A 20,441-nucleotide genomic window follows, 5' to 3' on the forward strand; every position below is an offset into this window, starting at 1 on the left:
AACGCGCCATTGGTGATACCTCACGGGTGATGTAGAAACTCACCATCATTTGTTATTTTAATATTGTCAAAACGATACGTGTGATGAGTATATGTTTATGTGTCGTATTGTGTTACAAACATATACGCGTATAAAAAAGTACAATTAAATTAAATATGTAATCGCTATTATATTATATTTTCTATAAATAGATAGTTTCTTATTACTAATATATTTGTTACTATTATTATTTTTTTTTAGTACAACGCGGCTTGGTTCTTAATATGCGTGAGTGTTAAATGCTTTTCCGAGATTTATAGTCTCTTTTATAAAATTATTTATAAATTAAATTATTAAAATTAAAATTAAATAAAATTATATATAATATTAATATTATTATTATTATTTAATATTTTTAATATTAAATTATTTATAATTATTTAATTATTAAATTTTTATGTATAGAATTAAATATTTAATCAATTTAACAGTTGAATAATTTATTAAAAATATTAATATTAATATTAATTTCAAATTTAATTTAATTTAATTTTAATTTAATGACATAATTTATAATTTATAGTTATAATTTTAATGTTCTACATATTATTAATCATTTTTTAAATAATTCTTGAGAAAGCATTTCGCCCTATTAACTGTTGCGCGTATGAAGAATCGAGAAGCGAACAGCAGAATAGAGCAGCATTGCCGTCGTTTTCATCGTCGGCTTGGTAGAAAAAAGACAGAAAACAGTACATCTGTTCTTTTCAATTATCCGAAGCTAACCGAATCTCCGAGGACTCACATACGCGGTTCGCGCTTGTGTGCATCATCCCTTCTACCGACGTATCTCCTCTATTTGGCATGTTGCGCGCCCTGAATCTGGCTTCTCTGGTAGTGATGTCGTGACGCATTGTTCCTCGCATTAAATGCTAGAATTAGTACCTTCTCTTTATTGAACAATTGGACGAATTAGAATTTTAATTAACGCCTCCATATACATAGAGAGGTGTTTCTTTCGACTTCGAGTCTCAAAAAATTCTTCTCTATTGGTTCAAGAGATTTTTCCGTTTGGCCAATGAGGAGTTTGGTACCGTCAGAGTCGCTTATCGCTATTTAGAAATTTATTATAAACAACTGTCACTTTAGGTGGTCCGTCAGGCGAGCTCTCTTATCGAATGCTTCTTAAGTTTTCGTCGCCGTTTCAAATTTTCGATTGCAGTTCTAAACAACTGTTTCGAGTTACGGTGACTCTGTTTTATTTAAAATTCTTTTAGAGTTTAGAGAGCAGTTCAAGTGTTTATGCTCTATTCGATTTCTAAGATTTCTTTGGTTGTCTTATTTAGAGTTGGTTTCGCCTTACGGAGGTTTGTTAAAAATTTTATCGTCCACGTAACGTAATATTCCTGGAGTGTGACTAAAGTGACAGCTCTCACGGTTTGATATTTTGCCGTAGAGCGTTCTTAGAATCACTGTCTCTATATGTTTATGCATTCCTTTCGAAAAGAAAGAATCGTGAAGTCTACAAAACGTAACAAAGTATTAAATTAACTTATTAAATATTAAAGTAACTTGTTAAATATTAAAAAAAGAGAGAGAGTAATCTATTTAAGTAGTTAACTTATTGTTTGTAAATATAAAATAATCTATTAAGCTATTGTAGTTATTGCATAAAATTTTGTTTATATTTTATTATTTATTTATTTATTTATTTCCTTCGTTATTATATTTTTATATATTTCATTGTACTTGGATTCTTCTATTTTATTTTTATTTTATTTATACAGGGTGTCCGGTAATTACCGCCCCACCTCTCTAGGGCAGATAGAGCAGGTCAAATTGAACATAAAAGTCCTGTATCATTTTGCAATTTGCGCAATAATTATTAAACTATTAATTTAAAACATATGCTGAGTACTATATACGGCGCGCGCTCATACGCTAAGCGTTTTTAATTAATATTTTAATAATTATTGCGCAAATTGCAAAATAATAGAGGACTTTTATGTTCAGTTTGACCTGCTCTATCAACCCTAGAGAGGTGAGGCGATTATTACCGGACACTTTGTATATATAGATAATATCGTTCGCTGAGCGTTTTTAATTAATAGTTTAATAATTATTGCGCAAATTGCAAAATGGTACAGGACTTTTATGTTCAATTTGACCTGCTCTATCTGTCCTAGAGAGGTGGGGCGATTATTACCAGACACCCTGTATATTTATATATTTATTTTATTTTATTGTTATTATTATTATTTTATTTATATATTTATTTTGTTTTATTTTATTTATTTTTTTTATTCTATTTTTATTTTATTTTTATTAAGAATCGAATAAATCATGCAACATCATCGTCATGTTGATTATTGCACTGAAACAAATTCTTTATTGCTCACACAAATAACTTGTTCTTGCTTGCACTAGTCCTGTTCAGTGCAGTGCAGTATGAACTCAGCGAATTCGATCATCCGCACTACACCACACTAATGCATATTAAAGGTTGCTATATATGAAGTATGTAAGATAATGACATAATATATAAACACTTTGATGAAAAATAATACTACAAAAAATGACGGACAAATATATCATGATTGAATTTTAATTACTTAAAATGTTTATATGATTCCTTTTTATTTAGATATCTTAATGTATAGCAGTCTTTAGTATGCACTAGTGTGGTGTAGTGCGGATGATCGAATTTGCTATCAGTGGAACAATAAAAAACAAACTTTATATCTCTCTGGCTCTGTCCTCTTCATCTCTTTGGGTAGTCTGAGTCTGAGTCTGCGTTTGGATCCGCTCTAAAATATCAAAAACTGCGCATTACGCACACACGAATAGACAATACAGCCAGGTTACTTGATTTTGTCTCTTTCTAATCGTCTGATGTTTCCACTTACACGATTACCTATGGCTCCCGCGCTCTATTCTATCTTCTCTCTGATTGCCACTACGTAAAACTTAACCTAACTACCAAAAACATTCTGAATGCAACTGTCGTAACAGCATTATTGAAGAATATCTGCGAAGAATCTGTGAGAGAAAATTACTGAGATAATTTGCAAATGTAAAATATGATATTGTTAAATTATAATCTACTTTACCGAATATTTATATTATGCCTGCGTCTGAAATAATGGCCATAATAACAATATTTATACTATTTCTCATTCTACTCTATGAAATTTTTCTGCTTATTAATTTTAAACCATTGTTTCTATAATTACATTCACAATAAAATTATTATTATTATTATAATTATTCGACTTTTCTTATAGTTAAGAACTCTGCCTTTTTTTAAAGACGGGAAAACGTAAAAACAACTTTTGCATCTCTTAACAGTGTAAAATATATTATCAGTTACGTATTATAAGATAATATTGTTATCAATTAATAGACACATTTTTACTTACACAGATGGAACAGCGACCAAAGCGTATAGGTAGTAAACACGGACCACTTCATTATCAGATGAAGCTCCAGTAAAGAAAAAGGCTGTATCTGCGTCAAATATCACCGCTGGAACTACAAAAGAAGATATTAAGGATATAAAAAGAATCCTGGAATATACAAACAGCGATACAGCAATTATTAATAATTCACATGCACAAACACATACACAATACTTCCCTGATAGCACAATAAGTTTTAGTTATGTTGTAGTTATATTGCAAAGACGTTTTAATGTCTCAATTGTGTATCATCACATTTGTAATATCTCTGAGACCATCTTTTTTTAAATATTACAATCGTAATATTTTTACAATTATCTTGATTGAAACCTTACATTTAAAATGTTTCTGCAATGTAATATTTTGCAATATTATAAATGCAAAATTTCTGAGCTAACTATATGTTATGCTATCGCGCAGAGCGCTTTGCGCAGCACATATATGCGGTTTTTGTGTGTCTATCTATTTTCTGATATCACTGACCACGCGGGTATCGCAATAACATTATTTTGCCTCGAACGTTGGACATTTTACAAAAGGTATGTACAATACTTATAATTAACATATCAAAATATGAAAATAAGTTACACAATATCGATTTTATATTTATATATAGTCCTTAAAAAGAAAATAATAGTATTTTAACTTCCGAAAGAGGAGATTAAGTTTCTGAAATTTATTGTGTAAAAGTTATAAGCATATACGATTGTTTAATCAAAAATTGAGTATCATACTCAAAAATAGAGTATAATAATAATAAATATATAGTTATTTTTCACATAAAGACTTCGAGTAGCATCGAACAACAATTGTCTTTTTTCTCTAATTGCGTAAAGTTTTCTAAAATGTGATTTTATATATGTATAATATGTATAATATGATATTTCTGTTAAATATTTTTAATTTTCGGTTTGATAATAATAGATTTCTCAAATCAAAAATTAATATCTCAAAATAGAATAAGTAGAATAAATTAAAAGATTTGATTATTAGAATAAATTAAATTATATTCTAGCGTACTACTATAGACATTAATAATGCGTGTAGCATATTTGACTATAATTATTATCATATGAACATATATGAACAGATATTTAGACATTAAAAATATATAGTGTATATATATATATATATGAGAGAGATATGATGCCTGTTCACAAGCAATAGGACTGACCAAATCATCTGTCCGCACTTGCAACAGCGCCCGAGCTGCACCGAGAGTGCCGCACTCGGTCCTAAAACAGACTATATCTCGAAAACTAAAAGTCTGCCCATCTTGATCCTGGCCTCACTTTAAAGGCGAAGATTTCTACTTTTTTAAAAAATATTTTCAAAAAAAATCGAAGATGTCCAAATTTGAGAAAAAAACGATTTTTGTTTTATTTTTAAAAAATCTTGAATAAATTTTCATTTAAAAAAAAATTAATTCTACCAGATTAAAGGGCGTAAAAAGACCTTTTGAAATCACTACTATTTTTTGAAAAATCGAAATAGTCTACTAGAATTTATCAACGTTTGAAGTTAGACATGACGGCCCAAATGATAAAAATTCGAGCCCCTGTAAATAGAGAACCCGTTGGTCATAGGCCAAAATATTTGGGCAATGATTTTACTTTTGATAGAACTACAATTTGTGTAAATTTCAGCGTGATCGGAACACTTTGATAATTTGGGGTGGATCACTTCATAAAGAATGCCCCATATACCAAAGTTGTTTCGGATCGCCGGCCGTCGGACATATCGCGTGTAGCAATTAGCTGATTGCAGCGTCTGATGGCCGGCGATCCGGAACAACTTTTGATCATTAAAGTATTTATTTACTATTTGAAATAATTTTAATTTTAATAATTATTTATTTTTTTATTAAAAGGACAGCACTAAATATTACTGTAGCAGTTTTTCCAGTAGAAAACGGCAACAAATACATATGTAAACATAAATATAAATATTTACCTTTTCGACAACTCTATCGTCATTTTCTTTTTGTCTTCTTTCCGGCGCCACTGAATGCCGTCCTACTTGTTGTTGCTGTATCCAGCGTTGCCCTCATTGATGGTGTCGGTGGCATCAAGATCGAGGTTATCCTCGCCCTTGATGCTATCGTTGACGGCGTATCCTGCTGACAATAGAATTGTGTTCGAGCACGTTGGCCTTGATGCTACCATCAAAAATGTACTCGAAAATGGTGCAGATGGTAGCACATTCCATAAACATGTTGTCAAAGATGATGCACCCAGGGCACGTTGCCGATGGCGGCATATTCAAAGACGTCGTTTTCGTCACTCGTTCGCTTTTTGCTAAGAAAGAAAATTGTTTATAATAAAAGATATTCCGTATAAATATCTCTCTCTCTCTCTCTTTCTCTCTCTTTAGAGCGATTTATATTTATTTATATACTTACGTTTGTTCATACTTGCGCTGCTCTCTGGAAGTAACTTTTGATGCGAAACGCGAGAGCACTCGCGCACAAATAACGAGCCGTGAAGTTCACGGCGTGAACTTGTTGCAGAGAAACCAGATTCAGGGCGCGCAACATGTCAAATAGGGCGGTATTCATAGTCCGAGTTGAAGCATTATTTTAAGTTTTTCTTGATTAAGTTTGTCTTATTTATGTAAACTCGACTTAAGGTCCCATGTATTTACAGTTTTTAAATAGGATAATTGATAAAGAAATTAGTACTTTTTTTGCTTAAGATTTTCTTAATAAAGTAAGCAATTAAGACGATCTTACTTTATGTTCGGCAATCTTCGGAATTTCTCTAGTGTATTAGCCAATGAAATTCAAATATTTAAAAAATTCTACACGTCGTACGTCTACAAGTTTTATAATTTGTGGATCAAATTCTCGTATATTGTTTGAAATAATAAGTAAAAATTTTAAAAGAGAAAGAAAGAGAAAGAGAGAGAAACGTGGCAAGAAAAGTGATAAAAAAACAAAAATAATAGCAAGTAAGAAACATTATACCGATACGGAAAAAAAATTTTTTGTACGAATTTCAACAAAATACTTATATATTATTAAAAGAAAAAAAGTGATGTTACGACATTAAAAGATAAAGAAGAAGCATAGAATCAAATTTGTGATGCATATAATATATCATCTATTATTACAAGCAAAATAAGCAATCTGCATATCTTTTTCAATTAGCTGTGTTAATTATCTAAAATATATACATGTCAATTGTATGTGATAATATTTAATATAATATTTGAAAAAATAATTTTATTTAGGTTAGATTTTATTTTAATAATTAGATAAATTATTACAGAGAAGTGTTCAGCAACTTAAAAAATTATGGAGTAATCTCAAATAGATGCTCAGAGAGATGCCCTTACGCATGAAAAACGCGATTATCAACAGGTGGTAGTTCTGAACCTTCAGCTGCTGAAATTGATCCCGATATTGCTGCTATAACACCTAATTTGATGACAATAGCACCGACAGTATTTTCATCAAATGTATCAGATGAAATATCACAAGGTATTTACATCTTTCTTTTATTAATATCTATATTCTTTTATTTATATTTTTATAATAATAAAAAAATAGAAAAGTAACAAATAACATATTTTTTTAGAACGAAAACAGAGAATTTTTAATGACGATTGTAATCCTGAACAATTATTAATTAGAAATGAATCTTCCATTTTTGATAATTCCAAAGTCATTATCATTAATAATGAGATAAAAGGTTTAATGATTAATTTTCCTGATATTTGCTATTAATAAATTTGTAAGTTATATTTATAATTGAAAATAATAATAGCAATTGAATATGTTACAGACTCAAGTAGTGAGAGTGATACTGAAAAAACAAAAAATCTAATGTTAGATACAAAACGTGCAATACCTAACAGCAAATATACCGGTAAATTTTATCAATGTATTTCTCATTGTGTCAATTAATTTTTTTATAAAGTATAGAATATCTACTTATATAAATCCAATAAAAAAATTGATAAAAAGATAAGCAATTATAAATGTAGGTATATATTAAGAATTATTGATTGAAAATAATGAATCTTCCGTCTATGATAACTCCGAAAAAGTCATTTTTATTAATAATAAGATTGATATAAAAAATTTAATGATTAATTTCACTGATATTTTCTATTAATTGTAGATTATATTTATAATTGAAAACAATAATTGCAATTGAATGTTACAGAGTCAAATAGTGAGAGCGATGATACTGACAATGAGAAAACAAAAAATCTAATATTAGACGCAAAACGTGCAATATCTAACGTGCAATATCATGCATCTACATCCAAAAATGCATCAAGAAAACATTTATCAGAAAACATAAATGACATTGGTAAAATATGTTATATTTGCATCATTATATCTGCATGTCAATTATAATAACTTTAATGATAAATATTGTTTTTATACTGTAGCACTCTTATCAAAAAATAAAATAAAAAGACAAGAAAATAAAAAAAATGTTGATGAGAATTCATTAAAAATAGAACGCATCAAACATATCATTCAACAGGAGCAAAATGTAGCAAATTTAAAGCTACAACATCAAGAAGCAATACAAAAACTGGAACTAGATTATCTCAAAGAAAAGTATGCCTTAGAAATTCGTGCAGCTACTGCTGCCACTGAATTATCTGAATTTTTACTTAAAGAAAAAGTAAATTAATAAAAATGGTCATAATAGTAAGTCCTACCAGAAGAGAGAATTTTTTTCTTTTAAAAATGTTTATATTATAAATTTAAAATGTTAAGTGATAAGTTCTACAGAAAAGAATAATTTTGTTTTTTTTTATAAATGTTTATATTTAAAATATTCAGTACTGCAAAGAGACAATAATTTTGTGTTCCTTTAAAAATATTTGTTTTATAAATTTAAAATTTTAAGTAGCAATTAAGTACTGCAAAAAGAGAATATTATTTTGTTTTCTTTTAAAAATATTTATGTTATAAGTTTATAAACGTTTATTGTATCGAGTAATCTTACATGGGTACAATCAATAGCTCCGTTCACACCAGGAAGACCAAAATAGCTCCATTCTCTTTTCCAAGGTTGTTAAATAGCCGATTTTTATTTCATAGATCTTGATTTTGTAGCATTTTTATCTATTCTTGAAATAAGCGTTTATAAAAATATTTTATTTTAAAAGTATTTTATCTACATTAAAGTTATGTCGAATATGGCTGTGAATTCCCTGTCATTAATAATAATCAATAAATAAATAAAACACATGATACAATGGATAGAAAAGTAATTGTGTTATACTTTTTAAAAAATTACTATTTTATTTTACGTATATATATGTATACACACACACACACACACACACACACACACACGCGCGCGCGCGCGCGCACACGCACACGTATACGCATGCACGCGCGTGCGTGAAAAAAGTAAATAAAAGTATATATATATATTTATATATATACAGGATGTCTCAAAATGACCGTATCACCTCTCGGGTGACCACAAAAAAGATGGCGAGAAAGACGGCCCACCGCTAGGCCGGTCGTTAAATAATAATCGCTAATCTATTGTTCTTATCAATGCTTCTCGTCTATACCCCTAGTAACCGCGAGGCAATGGCGCCAATTTACGCCGCGCGCGCTTAGCGACCGTCCTTAGGATCGTCCTTCTCGCCATTTTTTTGCAGCGGCCTGATACTCGCGCCGGATTTGCCGATCTTTGTAAATTAATTTCTCAATAATTATTCCGCAAATCGCAAAATGGTACAGGACTTTTCTACTCCATTTAACCCGCTCTACCTGCACTCGAGAGGTGATACGGTCATTCTGAGACACCCTGTATATATACATACAGGATGTCCGGTCACGACCGCCCTATAGCTCAAGGGCAGATAGAGTAGGTCAAACTAAACATAAAAGTCCTTTACCATTTTGCGATTTGCGCAATAATTATTAAACTATTAATTAAAAACGCTCAGCGAACGATATTATATATATATACAAAGTGTCCGGTAATAATCGCCCCATCTCTCTAAAGCTGATAGAGCAAGTTAAACTGAACATAAATGTCCTGTACCATTTTGTGATTTTCGCAATAATTATTAAAATATTAATTAAAAACGCTTAGCATATGCTGAATGCTATATACAGCGCACGCTCACACACTGAGCGTTTTTAATTAATAGTTTAATAATTATTGCACAAATCGCAAAATGGTAGAGGACTTTTATGTTCAGTTTGATCTGCTCTATCTGCTCTTGAGCTATGGGACGATCGCAACCGGACACCCTGTATAAATCATACATAATATATATATGTATGTATACATATATGTATATAAATATATATATTATTTTTATAAACAATTATACGTAATACTTTCTTTGCATAATTAAAAAATTAATATGCGAATATACAAAATATCCCGTTTTTTTTCTATTTTACTCTCTTTCAGTTTTTCCTCCCTCACTCTCATTCTCAATATCTCTTTCTCTCTTTCTCTTTTTTCTCAATTTTTCTTTTTTAATCTCTCTCTCTCTTTTCTTTCTCAATATCTTTCTCTCTCTTAAATAAAAAAAGTCATTTTATTAAATTTATCATTACACTTCAAACTCTTTCCGTACAAGTAACTATAACCGAAAAAAAGTTTTAAAAAACCGTAATTTTTTCGGTTTCGGTTTTGTTCACGGGTCAAGAAACCGAAACTGAAACTGAAACACTTATTCGATGTTTTATTAAACCATAACCGGAACGGAACTGAAAAAAGCTTTTGGTCCAGGTCCCTGGCTCAGATATTGACAAAATTCATATATGGCCAATTTTATATGGATTTTTTTTCCCGGAGACTTACGCGGATTTGTTCATTTTACGCGTTAAATAATGGTATTGTAAAATTAAACGAATGCAATATCTATAAATATATATTAAATTCATTATTGTTGGTGGTTATTGAGCGATTCGTTGCAGCAACAACGAGATTGTTACGATCATTCCGGCAGTTGTGAAAAGCGAGCCTGCGAGAAGAAGAAAAGGAGGTAAAAACAAATAGTTTCGAAATAGAATCTCGAACTTGGCCGAATTAGCTTGTAACGATATAATGAAGCGCAATTAACCTTTGGCACACCGCGGCTTTCCTTCCTTGCACACGCATTGACCATTCTTACACTCCAAGATGTCCGGGGATTCCTCGTCCATATAACATTCATTATCATGATAACATTAGGGGAGAAAGTCTAAAACAATATACACTATTAATGTATATTTCTTTAATATATGTATATTTTTTTTCTTTTTTTTTAACCGCTTGCGGAACTCAAAGTTACAAGATGTAACTTTCGACATCTCTTTGTTCTTTGCAAATAACGATCAAAATCATGTGATTACTTACTAGAAATGCAGTTTGACGAATTACTGAAGTCTAAGTAGAAATCGTCCTTGCAAGCACATTTACCTTGCCTGCATTCGCTATTCGGTATAGTTTGACACGTTATATGATCCTTGCAGCTCAGTCCGTACACTAGAAAAAGAAGAAAAGAAGAAAGAAAAAAGAGAAGAAAAAAGAAAGAAAAGAAGAAAAAAAGCACTCTTATTATTCAGGAAAACGTAAAATAAGCATTGACAAAACATAAAAATAAATATGTGCAAGCATATTTAATAGATGCAGAGAGTGTGTCTAATTCTGTCCTTGATTTTATGCAAACATGTGGTGAATTTGAAAAGTATGAATTATGCCATCAGCGTCTCGAAGTTAATTTACTCGTAGAAGCTACTTCTTGACGAATAATATACATAACGCGCTTTTCGTGTAACCACCGCGTTTTGTCCCTCGTGCGACAAAGATTTTCTAGCACAAACACTCACTGGCGATGCATCTCGAATTATCGAATATCGATACTCGGTGAGTAATACGGATTGCACACACAATTTTGTTGCCTTCGGCAAAATGCATTCTGGATACATTGGGCGTCCCTCTCACAGTTACCACTGATGTGCACGTTCACGCGCTTTTCTAAAACAAGCAATAAATTAGTAGTAAATAAGAATAGATTAATTATCCAAGAAAAAATGGATCACGAATTATTGAAAATTGAAACGGTGGAGTTTTATCTACTGTACTGATAAGTAACAGATACTTTGACGCGATAAATTCCATATAATTTTAATATTTTAAAAAAGAGTATCTAAAGGATATTTTAAAGAGTCTCCATTAGATTAGAATGTTTGATGGATATCTGAAAAATTGAAATTGAATTTGCTTCAAGTGTCTGAGCGATATGTAAAAGGTTATCATATATAACTATATTTAGCAAGATATGCTCAGATCAGGAATCCGGACCGAACTGGAATTGAAACCGAAAACCGTTCCGTAACCCTTTTTTTAGATGAACCAATATCGAAACCGAAACCAAATTTTACAAAATTTATAACACGAAATCATAACCGAACCAATAATATTATTTACGATTAACAGTTTTTTTCGGTTCTTTTTCCGGTTTTTAACTTATCTATATATGTATAGATCTGTTTTTTTTATAGTTTAATCAATATGACGACTTAATGCTCGATTGAAAATGTTTAATTTTTTAATAATAAGTTGTTAGAAATATTAGTTTGGAGTAAAATAACATTATGCTTTTTTAGATTTTTTAACTGTTCTAAATATTTTATTATTACTAGAACACCACAAGCGCGCGCTATACATATATATATATATATATATATATATATATATATCGCAAAATGGTAAAGGACTTTTATGTTTAGTTTGACCTGCTCTATCTGCCCTTAGCTATAGGGCAGTTGCGATCGGACATCCTGTGTGTGTATATATATATATATATATATATATATATATATATACAAGGTGTCCGGTCGCGACTGCCCTATAGCTTAAGGGCAAATAGAGCAGGTCAAACTAAACATAAAAGTCCTTTACCATTTTGCGATTTGCGCAATAATTATTAAACTATTAATTAAAAACGCTCAGCGAACGATATTACATATATATATATATATATATATATATATATATATATATATATATACAAAATGTCTGGTAATAATCGCTCCACCTCTCTAAAGCTGATAGAGCAAGTCAAACTGAACATAAAAGTCCTCTACCATTTTGTGATTTACGCAATAATTATTAAAATATTAATTAAAAACGCTTAGCATATGCTGAATGCTATATACTGCGCACGCTCACACGCTGAGCGTTTTTAATTAATATTTTAATATAAATAAATAAATAAGAAAGAGGCAATAAGAGCGAGGAGATGTGAATCAAATTATAAGTTTTTCATATAGGTGATGTGTCGCAGGTATATTGACATTAAGTACATTAGTAACATTCTATAAAAAGACGGAAATTATAATAAAAATCTGAACGTTTCGATTCATGTTTTGAATCCTCTTCAGCATAATATATAAAATAAATAAGTAAATTATAAATAGATAAAAACGAAATTAATGAGAAAGCATCGCATAATAAAGGCGTAAGCAATGTGTGAACTAAAAATCGTGATCGTATTCGCATGATTAAATGGATCAATGCCTTAGAACCGCTGTACATATTTGTCGCATGTTAGTTGTATAAATTACATATATATAAGAGGATCCAACTTGTTCGGCTCTTTTATTGTACGGCTTGCATAATAATCCCGTGAGGCAATTCTCCGAGGTTTCCAGACCGAGGGAGGTATGCAGTTAGATTGAGGGGTTAAGTCTGTATTAATAAAATGAGTATAATAAATACCTGTTTGTAATAAAGTTATTTACCACTAGTTTGTGTATAATGGTGGTGACTCAAAAAAAGCTTACAGGATATGCATTCCGTTTGCGTGTTGTTGAATCTATGGTATATATATCGCGCAACTGATATTTAACGTGTGGTTATGCCGATGGTACAGATGGTAATGAGCTCAAGGGCGAAAAAGACATTTAAAATGGAAAGAGTTAGATAGGTGACATTAGATCTTAGGCAGTTTGTTTATTATATCATCGTAAATAGCTGGTAAACATTCTATATCTGTTTATAGATTTATGCTGTTTATTTGTCGTTTGATGTGTAACATTTCAGATATCAGTCTTTTTGTGTAATAGGGCTCATTGTCTAGTATTTGTGCATTGTCCCAGTCAAAGTCATGATTGTATGTTAGGCGGTGGTCAGTGATCACTGATTTGTTGTTATTGGGCTTCATTATGTTGGTCTTATGTTCTTTTATCCTAGCATTCAGCTTTCTGCTCGTTTGACCAACATATGAAGCGTCACAATTTAGACAATTAATTTTATGTACCGTTTGTTTTCATGGGAATAGGGATAGGATCTTTGTGTGTCTTAATAAATTTGTTGTTTTTGTTTATACTGTAGTAGGTTAATTTGATGTCGACATCTTTTAGAGCATCCTTTATTTTATTAGTTACTGAATGCAAATATGGAATTGTGAAGTATGAGTTATTTTTGGGTGTTTGTGATTTTCTGTCGGATGGTCTATTGTTAATTAAAAACTTTATACGGTTGTTAATTGTTTTGAATATAAAATCGGTTGGATAGGAGTTGTCCAGTAAAATCTTTATTTTAAATTTGATATTCTTTTCATGGAATATGGGATGTGATAATAAGAATACTCTATCGATTAAGCCTATTATAGTAGTAAATATAATAAGAGAGTTCTAATCCAGGGATCTGAGAGGGGTGAGGTAAGCGGGAGGGACGAGGCGAAGTACTTCGTCCGCCGTACTGACGGGGGAAAGGGTGGTACCAAAAAATCCCCCTGATTGGGGGGGGCATACATATGGTTCCGCACGTGGAGGGAGTGTCCTCTCCGACTGACTGCGGAGGTCTGATGGTGAGAGAGAGGAATGTCAACTGTTATAGATAAAATAATCACCTCACTCTGTTTATCCATAATGTATATTTGCAATAAATAATTACGTTCGCAACGCGTTAGAGGGAGACGGTGCGATAGACGTTCGCAACGTGGTAGAGGGAGACGGTGCGATAGACGTTCGCAACGCGATAGAGGGAAAAGGTGCTATAGGCGTTCGCAACGCGGTAGAGGGAGAAGGTGCTATAGACGTTCGCAACGTGGTAGAGGGAGAAGGTGCTATAGGCGTTCGCAACGCGGTAGAGGGAGAAGGTGCTATAGGCGTTCGCAACGAGGTAGAGGGAGACGGTGTTATAGGTGTTCGCAACGCGTTAGAGGGAGACGGTGCTATAGGCGTTCTATATTGCATAGGACAAGGAGAGTATGACGTGGTGTGAGAAGGAAAGCGCTGTATGTGTATGACAAGGGAGTGCATGATGATAGGAAAAGGAGAGCATGATGATAAGAAAGGAAGAGCATGATGGTAGGAAAAGGAGATATGGGTGCGAGAGAAAAGAATAGAGAGGAAGAAGGATAGCGAGAAGGAGAGCGTGTTATGGGGTGCGAGAGAAAGAATAGAGAGGAAGGAGGATAGCGGAAGCGCGATAAGACGGAGGCTAAGGCGTACGCGAGAAAAAGATAATTTTTGTATGTTAATTTTTTTATAATATTAAATCTTATCTTATTATCTAATTATATCTAATACAGAGGAAGAAGGATGGGATAGATGATGAAGGTGGATAAGTAAGAAATATACACAAGTTTAACATAAATTTTTATTTAAAAATGTGTATGTGTATACATATAAAGTGTGTGTGTGTGTGTGTGTGTTTTAAAATTAAAAAAGAATAGAAATTGTAATAGAAAATTTAAAAAATTAAAATAGTTATATGTTTAATTATAAAAATATAAAAAAGAATTAAAATTATAGTAGAAAATTTAAAAAATTAAAAATTTGTAGGGGCGAGGCGCCAGGGGAACTCTTCATAGCTGCGTCTGTAACAGAAATGAACATTTTTATTAGTACTTTAAAAATATTTTCTAAAATGATAAAAATTATAAATACTCACAATCTATTCGGAGTCTCTCATCTGACGACCTGGAATCCTCCTACAGAGTTTCGGGGAGCCACGGTTCCTCTGTCTCCCACACCTCATACGGAAGCTCACCAAAGAGTTTCCGCAAACAAAGACGATCCTTGTTAAACTGAGGAGTTACCTCCTCACACCTCCGGTTCTCGAGAGTGTCACCCCAAAGATCGTCACGCACCCATGCGTATAACTCTCTCTCATGGCGCCGGAACATCCTATTAATTTGTCTATCGTAAATAATTACAAATCCCTTAATTTTTACATCAGCCTGTGACTCGTATTGTAAAAAAACATTATTATTAGTACTATTAGTAACGCTATTAGTACCAATATTATTAAAAAAGTAAATACTTACGTTTTTAAATGCTATATTTAGCACAACTCTTATTAATTCATGTGCGAGATCCCTCATCGTCCTTGCCAAATAACGCCAGTTTTGAGTAAAAATTATATCCACTAACGAACACATCTCGTGGTGTGGCATCCTTAAAACTTGCGCACTTTCGTTCACAGACTAACACAGTTTTGATGAAAGTTCTAACGGAGTTAGCCAACGTCTCGGGAAAGAAAAGTAGGGGATGTATAGCAGCGAGGTCGATAGATAAAAGATCTTTTGAGCCTTTTTCAGTTTTTTTTCAACACATGTGTGTGTATTAAATGAGTTATGACAAGGAGAGTATGATGTGTAAGGAAAGGAGAGAGCATGATGGTAAGGAAAGAAGGTGATAGTAAAAGAAATATAAATGTATAAAAATTCCAAATTTATTTAAAATTAAAAATTATAATTACAGAATATAGAAAATAATACTTAAACTATAGTTTTTAATGTAAATATGGGTTGATTGAACCTTCATGATGATGATTCGACCATCAATTGAATATTTTAAATACATTTTGTAAAGCGCAATTTCGTACATGTCTATCGCAACGCAGAGTAGCATCTAAAGCAGGAACGTCAATGTCTCGATAATAAGACCAATTCTCGCATCGTCTTCCAGGAAATTTGTCAACCATTCTCGTTTTTCATGTCCTTTGACATACACTCGAGAAGATGCATCTTTCAACGTCACAGCCTCAGTGATTAAACGTTTAGCCATGTAGTATGGAACGTTTCCATCTTCCCATTGCAGATTGTGATGTTTTCCAACCAACCATGCAACCTGAAATCTCTCAGACCTCGTGAGCAAACGGAATGGTGTAAGACTCGTAAAAATATAATGAGACAGTACAGATCCTTGAGTCAGAATCGCAATTTCTTTCACGATAAATTTTTTATCGATAATAAATCCTTGAAGATCCACAAACGTTGGCACAACCATAATGAAAAGATATTAGCGAGAACTACGACTGACGTTAATCATCGAGTATCGCAAGTTTTTATGTTATATGATCCGGTATGCGATTCTCCAATTTCGTTTACAGAAGATTCGAACGTTAGTTGGTTGATAAGACGAGCGTTCCTGCTCGTGTTAATTCATGTAATTTTACGTACTACGTTCGTTAGAAGATTGTATTCGACAACGCGATCATGCAAAATGAAACAATAAGCGGTAGTGTTTGCCGGCACATTTTCCTTACAATCAAATTCTATTCTTACGTTTACGGTAGCATTTTTTACCGATTCGTTTTGTCGAGAACAATCGATGATTACAAACGGACCGTAAAGTAGAAACAGTGAGACGGTGAGGCTCGGTTCGAGGTACTCGTATCCGTAATAGTTTTTGCAGAAACGCGCGTACGTGTCGTATAGAACCGACCATCTGTTTTTATCGAAATCCAGATGATGTCGTCGTACGGATAACATTCCGAGTTCAGATAAAGTTTCACGTTTGTTAATTTGCAGTCGTCGAATTTACTCATATCCTCGAGCATAACATTCTTCCGACCTGTCTGCAGAGCAAAGATAACGTATTGTGGTTTCTCCAGCTGAGTCGCAGTCTTAATGGCCCACGAATGCTTGGTTGTACGTTGCAACAGCGGAAACTCGTACAGATCCCACGAGCGAAAACCCATGCTGAGGTAGCGTCCGCTTTCCAGAGCGCGCAGCATAGACAACTTCTTAATTTCACTCAACAGCACATGTGGCATTCGCCATAGTATCTTAAATATGTTGATCACAGGCTCCACCGCCGAAGCTCTAACCAGACAATTGTTGTCATTGCACGATCGTATTAAGATCAACTCGTGACAAGCGTTAATTACTATGCGTCTGTAATCCTCGCAAAATCCCAATAACATGTAGAGCGGTACGCAAAAATTAAAGTGTCCATTCACAGTAATTGGATCACTTCAGCATTTTTCATAATCACGCTTCTATCGGATGATATTGTTACATAGTTTTTGAGCATACTTGTTATTTCCACGTTTCTGTTGCGATCAATCTCCACGCCATTGAGTTCGTATCGAATCTCGTCAAACATGAATGCTACGCAATTATTTTGCAGTACCACATTAGATCCGTCAGTTGGATTGTTTATCTTCAATTCTCCCTCGATGTATAAGAAACTCTCGTACGGCAATGTATACAGATCCTGTTGTTGTATGGGTATTCTTATCTCGTCACTGTGTCCGAACGTTGTGTTGGCGAATGGGTTGTATGCGTGAGTCTCAATCTTGACGATGCGATCGTCAAAGATTGGTTCGTCCGCGATGTTGAGAATGTCAGTCATCGTTCAAATGTTTCGCACCGCGAATCCCAAAGATTGTAAAAACGCAACGTTTGATGCGTTCAATTTCTTTTTCTTAGTGCAAGATGATTGCGTATTAGCAAATCTCGATGTTGTTGTTGTTGTCACGGGCGTCGTAAAAATTGTGTTGTCTCTCACGTCTTTCGATCCGTTCAGCACGAGCATCACACGCTAATTTTGCCGCCATCGTACATGCACTCTAATGGTGATCTCTTCTCCTCGAAAATCGAGTAATCGTCTTTCCTGATCGACAACGCGTAACGTTAAATCCGTAATACTCCGTACGATGATCGGTAGGTAAATGATGTGCGCCGGTGTTTCCGATATCTTATATCCTGGTGGTACCTTCGGTGAAAATTCATGTATCGTATGAACGAGTTTACCGTTGTTGTACGCACCCGCGGTAACATTACATTCGACGCGGATAATGTTCACGTTGATAATGTTAATCGGCATGTCCGACTCGTACCATTTCTGCAGTATACGGTTCGAGAATCCTAGCAGCGATCCAATGTTATTAGGCTTGCTAAAATTTATTCTGTAGGCGCATTTGATCTCGCTCCGTATCGTATTATAATTAGCGCGGAGCACTATCGGCCATTCTCCAGTCTCATCGTCGTCATCAAAGTCATCGTCGTCAGTTCGTTTTTTATCACCATCACGAACTGTGTGTTGCGAACGTTTTCGTGAAATTGTTTTTTTAAAAAATTCATGTATCGTTTGCAGCTCGTACGATCCCTCGGGAATCGTAATTTCCGCATCGTCTTTGCCAAAGTAAAATTTATTATTCGAGGAATTCACGTTCGATAGCGTGTGATAACTCTCAAAATCCGCTAGACCGAGTTCGTATTCACCATCGCTTAAATGTACGGTGGGCGAATAATTTGCCGCGAGAACACTGCTCTTCCCAGTCAGCGTGAATGTTATAGACATGTTGACCAAACTGTTTAACGAATACTAAATTAAATAGCGCAATGTATGTCTTTAAATTCGCGTGTATCGACCGCTCGGAGAAACTGCAAGCACAATAGAGCGTAGGACAAGGAGAGTACGACGTGGTGTAAGAAGGAAGGCGCTATAGGCGTAGGACAAGGAGAGCATGTTGATGAGAAAAAGGCAGCGCTATAGGCATAGGACAAGGAGAGTATGATGTGTAAGGAAAGGAGAGAGCAAAGGAGAAGGCTGCAGTAAAAGAAATATAAACGTAACTTATTAAGATATTAAAAGTATTCTTGACACATTTCCAATAAACTACGCATTTCGATTAAAAAAATATATCAATGTAACTTATTATTATATAATATACAGGAAGAAGGATAGGATTTTGTAAAGAAGATACATAGGGATATAAATGTTTAATATATAATTTTTATTCAAAATGTGTTTTCATACATATAATGTGTATGTGTTAAAATTTAAATTCGCGTGCATCGACCGTTCGGAGAAACTGCAAGCACAATTGTCCGCAGATGCTTTGATTATAAGTTTGATAGGATGTATGATTATAATCTATTTTTGACATATTTAAATATTGTATCAATTCATTCGGCGGGCGAAGATTGCCAAAACTGTCAAAATATATAGCGCGATTCCCTCTCTTTGCATACCCAGTGAGTACCCGAGCCTTTAGCGTTATCCAAATTTATGATGCCGCTCTCGTTTCGATATATACCGCCGATCGGTAATGAGTCACGCATAAAAACACCTCTAAAATACGGAATGCGCATACGTTTTGCTAGTTGCAGCAGTTGTACGTTGGTAGTTGCACCCTCTGGCATTTTTAATGTCTCTTTGACGTTTTTTTTTTCTTCTTTCTCATTGAGACTCCTCGTTCGTATTTGTATGGCGCGAGATACAATCCGCGACCTTCCATGGCGCGATTGTGACGTAGCATCTCTTGCAAACTGACGTTGCGTAGCTTTTCCGTCGTTTACCATCTTTGCTACACCAGCCGCTCCACCAATCAGAGATCCGAGAGCACCCAACACTGGTAGAATCGGTAACACGCCCCCGCGTTTCGCTACCGGAAGTATTCGTTTTTTCGTAATCTTCTTCGTCGACGACTTTTTCATCCTCATACCCATTTTCGTCTTTGCTTTCATGGCCGTCTAAACGGCCGTGGCGACTGCTCTTTCGCCAAAATTCGAATCTTTCGCGATAATACGTTCTCGCGCCCTCGCAGCTAGTATACGATCCGCTACGTGTCGTTCGCCGAGGTCGTTGCTTCGCGAGTAAGCTAAATCGTGTTCACGACACGCGACGTCCAATGGGTTGATGCCTCGATCGCCTCTAACCAATCGTTCTTATAAAAGAAGTTCCCGGTCCGCAAAACTAATATCCAGGAATATGTAATTCGATAGGGAGTGCGTTTATCGCGCGATTCAACAGACCACAGCCTCTTACGGTTT

At 33.7% G+C, this 20,441-nt stretch overlaps 2 pseudogenes; one reads left to right on the top strand and one right to left on the bottom strand.

Moving 5' to 3' along the window:
- Positions 1-5,619: 5,619 nt before the first annotated feature.
- Positions 5,620-8,089, top strand: LOC140675778 (uncharacterized; annotated as a pseudogene).
- A 2,246-nt stretch (positions 8,090-10,335) lies between these two features.
- On the bottom strand, positions 10,336-20,117 carry LOC140675779 (uncharacterized; annotated as a pseudogene).
- Between the last annotated feature and the right edge of the window lie 324 nt (positions 20,118-20,441).

Source organism: Anoplolepis gracilipes, unplaced genomic scaffold (genome assembly GCF_047496725.1).
Source record: "Anoplolepis gracilipes unplaced genomic scaffold, ASM4749672v1 Contig18, whole genome shotgun sequence".
NCBI lineage: Eukaryota > Metazoa > Arthropoda > Insecta > Hymenoptera > Formicidae > Anoplolepis > Anoplolepis gracilipes.